General features: G+C 49.2%; 1 protein-coding gene across 17 annotated transcripts in view; it reads right to left on the bottom strand.

Moving 5' to 3' along the window:
- CD247 (CD247 molecule) overlaps window positions 1-11,706 on the bottom strand; it is an 87,923-nt gene that overhangs the window by 48,615 nt on the left and 27,602 nt on the right. The window lies entirely within an intron of this gene.

The raw sequence follows: 11,706 nt of genomic DNA, 5'->3' as shown, positions 1-11,706 counted from the left end.
TGGCGATTACATGATGTGACATATCCGCCTCCATCTGCCACACACTACGGCCCAGCGGTGGCCATGCCTCCCCCTGTTCAAAAATCACCCCAGGAGTTCAGGTTTGTTTTTGCATCACATCACAGACCTCCCCGCTCCCCATCATGTGGCTTTTAGGGCCTCATATTCTGGTCACCTCACTTTCCACCTGTGTCCCCAGTCCACATCTCTTCCATCCAGCCAGGTCCACCCCTCTGGGAACTCACCAACACCTACCCTCTCCCTGTCTGGACTGCCGCTGATCCCTGACTTGGAATGCCCCTTCCTCCTGCCAGTCCACATTCTACCCATTGGTTGAGGTTGCTCCAGGGGCACTGGGCTTCTGCAAACGCCAGTTCTTTGCCTGCACCAAATAATTTAGCACAACTGCATTCTTTACTGCTTCGTGCCTCTCCCCTTTGGCATGAGCTTCGTGACTGCAGAGCCACATTTTCTACTTCTCTTTTGCCTCATATGCCCCAGACCAAAACATCTAGCTTGCTGCTGAGAGCGGACTCAGAATCCAAAACAGCACGGGCTGGATCGCTGTTACTCAATGGCCACTGCATATGGTCTGATGCCCCGTTCCAAAATAGGCCAAGAACCGATTAGGCCGACATTCTTTAGATCTGGAAGGATAGTAGACCTGTGAGTTAAAGGTGATTTGTCAGGGCAGCCCCACAGTTAAGACACAATCCTGCCCTGGAGAGAAAGAAACAGTTTTCTCACTTTGAGCATTTCAGTGTTTGGTTTAGAGAGCTGCCGAGGTCTTGGCAGGGCGATGAAAATGGGAAACCGTTTAGAAAGTGGAATAAAAATAAAAAGAATAGGGTTAATTTAGTTGGAGAAGGAGTGGAGATGAGGCCACACAAGTCTTTAATACACCAAGAAAAACTGAGGCAGCATGCACGCTACTGGTACTACTTCTGCTCTTAAGAACGTCTCCTGTCCCCAACCTGCCCCTGACACCCCCAGAGCTCTCCTCCTGCTCAACCAGCCTAGGAGCCTTCCAGCTAACAAGATCTCTTCCAGCTCTAAAAGGTTGTTTTGCAACGTCTTAAACCTGAAACTTCAGGCTGTGGAGCATGTAAACAAGAGTGACTGTGGGATATCCTGCTCAGGTGATTTTAAAGAAAATAGGGACATAGTTTGGAGGATGGTTTAAGCAAGACCTTTTAAACCCTTTTAACTCTTCAGCTCACCCTGCATTAAATCAAATGTGAAGATAAATGCTCATTAAACATTAAATATATATTAATTTTTCTATGAAAACAGTTGAAAGCATTTTTATAATTTTGCTTTTGAAATTATTTGGTTACAAGTAATTCATTTAATTCATGACAAGCTACAATTTCTTGACTTTTATTGTGTATTCTTGGGAACATTTGTGACGTGATAAAACTCTAAGATTTACATGTGAAACAACAAGGCTGACATATAGCACAATTATAACATTGTCTTAGACTCGCTTTCTAGTACATATATTGATTCTCAACCATTATCCACTAAGAGGTGTTGAGCTGGGTGTGGTGGCTCATGCCTGTAATCCCAGCACTTTGGGAGGCTGAGGTGGGTAGATTGCTGGAGCCTAGGAATTTGAGGTCAGCCTGGGCAACATGGTGAAACCCCATCTCTACAAAAAATACAGAAATTACCTGGGTGTGGTGGCATGTTCATGTGGTCTCAGCTACTTAGGAGGCTGAGGTGGGAGGATCACTTGAGCCTGAGAGGCAGAAGTTGCAGTGAGCTGAGATCATGCCACTGCACCCCAGGCTGGGCAACAGAGAGAGACTCCCTCTCAAAAACAAACAAACAAAAAGAGGCACTGAAAGAAAACTGTCATTTATAGTAGTTAGAATACTAAAACTTGGAAATAGCTTACTTCTATTAAAACAGGTAGAGTCAAACTTATACCTATATTAAAATCATTTTTACTCATTTGCTTTCCAAAAGATTTCATGACGCAGGGGAGAAAGTTGGGAGCAGGGGGAGGATGGGTTCATACAAGCCCATGAGAAACATACATTTTGGTGCCGTCTATAATGTGGGTGGGGGCGGAAAGAGAAACTCAGAATGACTGCTCCGATCATTTTGTGTGAAATGTCTTACTTCTTTTCTAAACCATACATTTCTTGAGGACAGATGCAGTAAGTTCATCGCACAATCCAGCAGTGAGCACAAGGGTCTCATTGAATTGATTGGTGCACGTGATACTCCAGATGGAGCCACATTGCAAATGGCACCACTGTCCCCATTTCCTCCAGGAAAAGCAGTGGTGGGGTGGGGCGGTCACAGGACCATACCTGTCACTGCATTCAGTTCTGTGAGGGTGGCCAGGGACTCCTGTCTGCCCCATTTCAAAGGGGACACACTGAGGCCCAGGGCAGGCAGCGATGGAACCCAAGGTTGGGTGCTGAGTAGGACTCTAGGCCTCTGACCAAGTTGATCTGGGGCCTTCTGCAGCAGGACCTGCCTGTATCTTTTACTGTGTGTGATCCCTGCCTAAGAACCTGCCCACTCCCTCTTCTGCCTCTCAACCAAGACTTCTGGGGACCTTTCTTTTTACCCTCTGGACAACTCTTAGAAGGAGGCTCAACCTCTGAACTGTCTCAGCATGAATGAGAGGTCTTCCAGGTCCTGTGAAAAGTTCTCTGGCCTGAGGATGACCATGAACCCACAGTAGGTTCAGCCCCCAACACCACCCAACTGGAGACAACGCCATCCCTGGGTGCTCTGGAATGAAGGGATCAAGCTGGCATCTCCTTTCTCAGTGACCTTTCTGAACCTAAAGCTACCAGGCCCATAAATTCCCCCCTGGTGCTCACAAGACTCTGATGATCAAGAAAGAAGTTGGGTCTTCCCTCACCAACATGAGAGTCAAGGCAGCTTCTTCAGGGCTTTGCCTGGGTTTGTTCTGAATCTGCCCTGGCCTCTGTGGGGGTGGGGTGGAGTGAACGTCTTTCCTCTCTGGGTGTCTTCCAAACACACTTCTGCACTAAGAGTTGCCACTCCCTTCCTTTCTCCCCTCAGCCTCTCCAGAAGCAAAGCCCATGCTGGCTGGGGCCAGGGGCTGACTTCTAAGAGTGGAGAATCGTGACTCCACAGCAGGGGAAACCTAGCTGCTATGAAAGCAACAACTTCTAAGGAGGCTGGGACCTCGGGCCTCCAGCACCATGGAGGACCATGGAGTGACCTTAAGGAATCCTTCTGGACAAATATCCAAAGGGCTGTGTGCCTATTCACCTGGGAGAGAGGCCTTGGGCTGCCCGTACCCTGGGAAGGGAAGATGAGGTGAGGGTAGTTTATCCGGCCCAGGCTACCACAGCCTGTTAGGACAGAGCCCAGGTCTATTCAAGGATGGGTGAAAAACTAAAATGTGGGGAGGGGGAAGGTCTGGGTAAGCCCTTGTTTGGCTCATGGTTTTGGCCCTCTCTGAGGTGCCTAATCTGATCCAGTAACCACACAAACTGGGCTGCAAAGGAACTAACCAATATTCTTTCTTTCTTTCTTTCTTTCTTTTTTTTTTTTTTTTTAAGACTGAGTTTCGCTGTTGTTGCTCAGGCTGGAGTGCAATGGCATGATCTCGGCTCACAGCAACCTCCGCCTCCTGGGTTCAAGCAATTCTCCTGCCTCAGCCTCCCGAGTAGCTGGAGTTATAGGCATGTGCCACCATGCCCGGCTAATTTTGTATTTTTAGTAGAGATGGGGTTTCTCCATGTTGTTCAGGCTGGTCTCAAACTCCCGACCTCGGGTGATCCACCTGCCTCAGCCTCCCAAAATGTTAGGATTACAGGCGTGAACCACCGCACCCAGTGAGCTAACCAATATGCTAATGACTTCAGTTGATCAACCACAGTGTCCAGTGAAGAAAATCAGGGCTCTTCTCAGGGTTGTGGTATCTAGACCCTAAAAATAGCCTCCCTCCCCCTCCCTACCCTGCTTTCCCACCAAGCTTGAAGATTCTGATATTTTGTTAAAAATTCATGCTAGTTTTTCCCACAAGGGAGCTGGAATTTATTATCATCTCCTATGTTCCTAACACTGGTTATAAATGTTTATTTCATTTAATCCTCAGAACTGGCTCAGAAAATAGGCCACACTCTCCCCATCTCATAGAGGAGTCAGAGGCTCAGAGAGATTAACTTACTTGCCTGAGGTCACACAGCTAGTTGGTAGAGGAGCTCTTCCATAAGATAGCAAGGCCACATCACCTGCAGGGCAGTGCCTGCTCTGGGAGGTGGCACAATGTGCCCAGTGATGACGATGACAATAACTATGAAAGGATTTTATATTTGCACAGCATTTTGCAGCAGTGCCCCTCAGCTTTGAATCCAGGGCATGCACTGAGCCCAAGAAGGGGTTCCCCTCCCCACTCCCTCCCCAGCACACATCACCTTAGCCACTTCCGGAGGAACAGGAGAAATGGCTTGCCCACTTGGCTGGCTGCAGTGGTAGCAGGAGGCTTCCTGAACAGAGGCTGCCCAGACTGCCCACAGCAAGTGTCCCACTGCTCTGCCACCGCTGGTGCCGTGTGGGAGTCAAGGCTGGGGAGCCTGAATGGTGGGCCAGGCCGGGGGCCGTGGGGTTCAGAGGCAGAGTGGAGAATACAAAATCGCAGGTGAGATCACAGCTCTCTCAAGCCTCATTCCTTGTGCCCCACACAGGCAGAGTCTTGAGTCCTCCCTTTGTTCCTTTCTTGTTTCTCTGGGGGTAATTTGGCCTTTTAGAGACCACTTCCTTTACCCCCAATCAGCAGACACCACCAGCTCCCTGCCCATCTTCCTTCCCTCTGTTTCCTCCTCTTCCCTATAGGCTGACTGTGTTGTGGGGGCTCCTTAAAGCTCCATCTCAGTCACAAGGACAGCAGGGGCTTCTCCAGCTCCCTGAAGTCCCCTCTGTACACCCTTCCCCTTTGGGAGCCCAGAGGCCAAGGTCAAGTTTCTGGAGGAGGAGGAGGCACTGTCTGGATTGCTCTGGCAGGAGCATTTTAAGAGCCATGTTCAGCCAGGTGCGGTGGCTCACGCCTGTGATCCCAGCACTTCGGGAGGCCGAGGCGGGCGGATCACCTGAGGTCAGGAGTTCGAGACCAGCCTGGCCAACATGATGAAACCCCGTCTCTACTAAAAATACAAAAATTAGCCAGGCGTCATGGCACGTGCCTGTAGTCCCAGCTACTCAGGAGGCTGAGGTAGGAGAATCACTTGAACCCGGGAGGCAGAGGTTGCAGTGAGCCGAGATTGCGCCACTGCAATCCAGCCCGGCGACAGAGCAAGACTCTGTCTCAAAAACAAAACAAAACAAAAAAAAGAAGGGCTTTTAGAGGTTCACTTGTCTCGCACAACCTCAGAAGAAAAACCAGGCGGGATGACTCTCCAGCTGAGGAGACTGAGGCTGAGGGACTGCCTGGTCCTTGGCTGTCCAGGGAGGGGCTCATTCCCTGCTGCTCTGCTGCCAGACTGTTCAGAGGTGAAAGCCTCACATTGGCAGAACCCAGGTATTTGGTATCTAGGGAACCCAGGAAATAACAATCAGGCCAAACACTGGCCCTGTCCTGAATCCTTTAGTCCCCATCCTTTAGCACCCCCTTGTGAGGGACAACCAGGCGCATCACACCCTTATGGATGCAGACGGCATGGACTCCTTCACTTGGTTACAACCCACACTCACCTGGGGTCTTTTCTGCCTTCTGTGGATCTATTGGAAGATCTAAGGGGGGCATTTGAAAATGAAAAGGGAGCTTGCAGGGAGAGCAGCCAACTCAGCCCATCCAAGAGCAGACAGACCCCTGCACGCCCTGCTCACAGCTCTGTCCCTGTGCCGCTGTGGCCTGGCACTGCGTCTGGGGAGCTCAGTAAATATTTGTTGAGTGAATGAATGAATGGGATGGCCTGACCGCTTGACATTGCAGAAGGAGAAGGACAAAGTGGAGAGGCTGAGGTTTGTTTTTGGGTGGGGAAGCTCCCATCTTGGATTGTAGTGTGGGTGGAAGCAGAAGCAAAAACCTAGTCTAGGGTGTGGATTGAGGGAGACCCAGGAAAACGACCCACTCACACACCTGCCTTTCCTGAAACACTGAGAGCTGCCTGAGATTAGGGAGCTGCCTTACTCCTCCTTTTGTCAGCATGCTGGCTGGCGTGCTAGGCTCCTGTGGGGAGGGTATCCCGGCATGGCTTACTAGGTGGTTAATGCCAGGGCAGTTGGGAGGTAAATTAAGGGGCACAAGCTCAGGAATCCCTCCTTTCAGTCCTGTCACCAGCCCCAAATCCAACCCACCAAGAATGGTGGGTATAATTCGTCTTAACTATTTCCCACCAAAACAATATGACTTTTACTCTCTGCCTCCTTCTGGCTGAGCTCTGAGACCAAGAGGGCTGTGGATGTTGAGGGTGGGGAAAGAAACTATGGAGCTGCCAAGAAGGTTGAACAACCAAGTAATTAACTGAAAGAAAACGACTGGAGGCTGGGGAGGGGAGGGCTAAGAGTCATTGTGGGCCGCCTTCCAGAAGCCTCCTTCCACGGCCCCCACTGCCATCCACACACCACTCTGACCCCTGCAAGGACACACCACCATGCTCCGAGGGGCAGGTGGCCTCAGCTCTGCTGCTCTCAAGACAGCAAGAGAACAGGCATTGTCAGGCCAAAGAAATTAGCAACATGGAAAAGTGAGTGGAAAGAAAACATGTTTTCATCACAAGATCAAGAAACTGGTTTGGTTCTTGCACCAGCCCCCTCAGTTGTCAAATGAGAAGTCAAATTCAGAAGGGACACAGGACCTGCCCGAATCACCACAGCCAGAGAGAGGCAACTCTGGGGAAAGTGCCCTGGCCTCGGAGGGAGAGGAAGTGCTGCGGGACATGAGCAGGTCACTTAACCTCTCAGAGCACTGGAGCAAAATCGAGGGACTGGACAATTTCGGAGTGTTGTTGTGAAGATCAGCTGAGACTGTTTATGTGAAAATACTTTGTAAACTGAAAAAAACAAAACCAAAGAGTGTCAGCAGCAGAACTAGCACTAAAGCCCAGATGACCTCAGGCCCGGCCGCTGGTCCAGGGCCCGCCTCGAGTTTGCGGATAGCATGATTTGGCAGGCATGCCACCGACGGCAAGCAGCTCTGTTTCCCACGCTTCAGAGGCCAGTTTCTGCTACCACATCCTTTCACTCTGGCTTATGGGGCTTGCTGCCTGCTGAGGGGTCAGCAGAGAAACCCCCTGCAACTCCCAGGAAAGAGCTCTGGCCACTTATGCAGGCCACTGCAAGCTGCTCTGATACCTCTGTGTGAGTTAGAAATGGCAGCTCTGGGCGGGCATGGTGGCTCATGCCTATGTAATCCCAGCACTTTGGAAGACCGAGGTGGGTGGATCACCTGAGGTCAGGAGTTCAAGACCAGTCTGGCCAAGATGGTGCAACCCCATCTCTACTAAAAACACAAAAATTAGCCGGGCGCGGTGGAGGGTGCCTGTAATCCCAGCTACTTGGGAGGCTGAGGCAGGAGAATCACTTGAACCCCAGAGACAGAGGTTGCAGTGAGCCGAGATCATGCCACTGCACTCCAGCCTGGGTGACAGAGCAAGACTCCATTTCAAAAAAAAAAAAAAAAAGGAAGAAAACGGCCGGGTGTGATGGTTCACATCTATAATTCCAGCACTTTGGGAGGCCGAGGTGTGTGGATCACGGGGTCAGGAGTTCAAGACCAGCCTGGCCAAGATGGTGCAACCCCATCTCTACTAAAAATACAAAAATTAGCCAGGCGTGGTGATGGGTGCCTGTAATCCCAGCTACTTGGGAGGTTGAGGCAGAGAATTGCTTGAATTCGGGAGGTGGAGGTTGCAGTGAGCCGAGATCGTGCCACTGCACTCCAGCCTGAGAGATAGAGCGAGATTCCATCTAAAAAAAAAAAAAAAAAAAAACGAAGAAAGAAAAGGCAGCTCCATGGCACGCAGGTTCAGGCCAGCTGAAGCCCCTTCCCCCAGGTGGGCATCCCTGGACCCACACTGCCAGGGAGCAGGTACAGGCAAGTCCCAGGACCCACTGGCAGCCTCAGCCTGGCACCTCCATCCAATGCTTAAACCGCATAACCTTACTGGAGGCACTGACCAAAGTAGGCTCCGATCTCAGTCTATGAGGCAGGCACAACCCACCATTCCAACAACACTAATCGAGTGCCATTTCATGACACAACAGCATTATCAAAAAGAATGAGCACCAGGCTAGCAGTGAGAAGTGTGGGTCCTACTCCCACCACACTACCTTGTTTTTTTCGAGACAGGGTCTCACTGTGTTGTCCAGGCTGGAGTGCAGTGGCACACGATCACTGTGCACTGTGGCCTCAAATTCCTGGGCTCAATCAATCCTTCTGCCTCAGCCTCCTGAGTAGCTGGGATTACAAGTATCTACCACCACATCTGACTAATTTATTTTTAGAATTTTTTTTTGTAGAGATGGGGGTCTCACTATGTTGCCCAGGTCAGTACTGAACTCATGGCCTCAAGCAGTCTTCCCCATTCGGCCCCCAAAGGGCTGGGATTGCAAGCATGAGCCACTGTGTGCCAGCCCCACAATACTACTTTCTAGCTGTGTTCCCCTGAGGAACTCATTCAACCTCAGTTTCTCCAGTTATCACATGGAAATAACAATTGTTACCCCAAAAGGTTTGTTAAAGGCACAAATGAGATGATAATATGAGCACTCTATTGTAAAGTGGAAATCAGGATACAGCTATAAGAGATGATAATCATACATTCTAAGAAAATTTTGAAGATAATTTTACTGCTAAGATGTGTTAAAGAAAAATAATTCAATGATACCTGTTAAAGCACAGTAAGGCAGACTTCATTCAAAACTGTCATGATAGGTATAAGGATGATTGCAATGGGGTCTTGCAGTGGGACAGAAAGATTGGGCTCAACTCCAAGTACAGCAAGTGGGCATTTATGCCAAGGAGCAGGGTAGGGGTCAATGGATAGAAAATTCCCAAAAAGAATGAGAAGGATTCTGGCTAAACCAACCTAACAGGACTCTAGCTGAACACAGGCCAGGGGGATCAGACCTCACCTGGGGGATGGAGTGGGATGAGGACCCTGATCAGACACTGAGGGGAACCAGATATTGAGGGTTGATGGTCGTGCTCAACTAACTTGGCAGAGTTCTTTGCTAAACCTGGATTTTGCAAGAAAGTACACAGATGGGCCTAGGAGAAAGTTTGGAAGCCTGATTAAGTTTTTGTCAAGCAGGGAATCTTTAGCAGTTGACATAATGACAATATTGAGAAATTTTTGAAAAATATTCTCTCTGATGGAGCCCAACAAGTATTTCCCTTTCTGCATGTGCGTGCGTGTTTTTATGCCACGTATGTGAGTATGTTCTTGTAGCTCAGACAGCTCCGAATAAAAACCCAGGGAAGCGAGGGTGTGCTGAGCCCAGGGAGGGCCTGCCAGGAGGGTTTTCTGAAGGATGGCTGTGGGCCGGGCCTCTTCTGAGAGGGCTGAGGGCAGCTGCTTCCCTTGCCGTTTGATTCATTAGTCCACACCTCGTGGAGAGGCAACTTGAAAGGCAGCGCCGAGAAGCACATAATGGATTTGTGAGGTTTTAACACCGGACAGCAGACAAAAGACTAATAAAAATCCGGGGCAGGATTTTCCCAAGAGGGAAGTGTCACAGTGGAATAAAAATGAAAGAGATAAAGGAGAGTTCCTAGAAGGATCAAACCCCCCTTCCCCACCCCAAACTCTGCTTACAGGTTCTTATATGATAATTTAAACTATATATGATATTAAATTAGCACTCCAATAGCAAAAATAAAAGTGTTCCCACATCACCTTCTTTGAAAATATTTATTTAAATACGATGAAATGTTATTGAGGGCTTTTGTGTCTAGAAACAGGGTTAATTAAAGATTTCCTGCCTGCTTTGTGGGTAGGTGACACTCTCATTGAGATAGCAGCAATGCCCTATTTAGTGGTCTCTCAGCTTTCTTTCTATTCATCTGGTTTGGTAGTGGAATTCCATGGGAAGTTTGACCCTATTCAGTGATGAGAGAAGCAAAATACTGTTGTTCACCTAGAGGCTGTTTGCTCAGAAAAACAGGGTGTCAGAGACATGGGACGTAAACCCAGAGTGACATAGCGCAGGGACTTGGCTCACTTTTCTGAGATCTGTAAAATGTGATGTGACTGGCTCTCAGAAAGGAGGCTGAAGGGTTCCTGCCCGATTGGTTTTCAAAGGGCAAGAGCCCCGCTGCTGAGGAGCTGCGGCTTTGTTAGACAAAAGCCCAGGGCAGCCCCCTCCTGGGCTCAGCGTTTTCCCCACCTCCCCCTTTCTCACAGGCGGTTTTCCTGAAATGAAAGAACTGTGATGCATTTGCGCCTTCAAAAGCAGTTTTTAAAATGCATTAAACCCAAGATTGAATACCACCCAGTTCGGCCTCTGACCTGTGCCCGCGCCGAGGTTTCTGGGCAGCCAGGCCCAGGGAGGAAGCTGGCCTTTTGGCCCCAGGAGGCAGAGCCAGTTTAGCTGCCTGTGCCCCCCCACCACCCCACCCCTTTTTTTGACCTTCTAGCCCAAATAGGGAACTGTGGAGCGCTCATCTTTGTGTCCTTGCTAGTACACAGCCTCCCTGTGAAAGCAAGCAATGTCCCCAAGCAAATCCATATATCCGGGACCTACGGCGGCGGAAAGATCGGGTGCATTTGGAAGGCACGGGGCCTGGCCTCACATTTCCAAAAGCAGTATTCCAGACTCTGCCTGCAAAGCTTCTCCACCTTCCCCGCCATCTGACCTCATCTTTCTTAATTTTTCTTCTCTCATTCTATCTTCCCCTCTCTATCTCTTTCTTCCTTTAGAAATTATATTTGAGGCCGGGCGCGGTGGCTCACGCCTGTAAGCCCAGCACTTTGGGAGGCCGAGTTGGGTGGATCACGAGGTCAGGAGTTTGAGACCATCCTGGCCAACATGGTGAAACCCCATCTCTACTAAAAATACAAAAATTAGCTGGGCTTGGTGGCGCACGCCTGTAGTCCCAGCTACTCCGGAGGCTGAGGCAGGAGAATCCCTTGAACCTGCGAGGCGGAGGTTGCAGTGAGCCGAGATCACGCCACTGCACTCCAGCCTGGGCAACAAGAGCGAGTCTCCGTCTCAAAAAAGAAAAAAAAAATTATTTTTCAAGGTCGGGTACACGCCTGTACAGGGACCTGTACAGGGACTCACGCCTGTAATCCCAGCCCTTTGGGAGGCTGAGACGGGCAGATCACTTGAGGTCAGGAATTCGAGACCAGCCTTCGTCTCTACTAAAAATACAAAAATTAGCCTGGTGGGGTGGTGGGTGCCTATAATTCCAGCTACTCAGGACGCTGAAGCAGGAGAATCGTTTGAACATGGGCAGGAGAATTGTTTGAACATGGGAGGCCGAGATTGCAGTGAGCTGAGATCACACCACTACATTCCAGTCTGGGTTGACAGAGCAAGACTCTGTCTCAAAATAATAATAAATAATAATAATAATAAATAAAAAGAAATTATCTTTGAAAGAACTCATATAAGCAGCCTAAAATTAATTTGTTAATTTGTCACATTTAAAATAGTCTATTTTATTCTATATTTACAATTTTTGAAATCCTAGTTTTGGCATGTCTTGCCTCTTAAAAAATTTATATCACCCTTTACTCGTTGGAATGGCTACTTGTTAAAAAAACA

The sequence above is a fragment of the Pan troglodytes genome, chromosome 1, assembly GCF_028858775.2.
Source record: "Pan troglodytes isolate AG18354 chromosome 1, NHGRI_mPanTro3-v2.0_pri, whole genome shotgun sequence".
NCBI classification, from domain to species: Eukaryota; Metazoa; Chordata; class Mammalia; order Primates; family Hominidae; genus Pan; species Pan troglodytes.
Note: the sequence above shows the minus strand (reverse complement) of the source record. Positions and strands in the feature narration are given on the sequence as shown.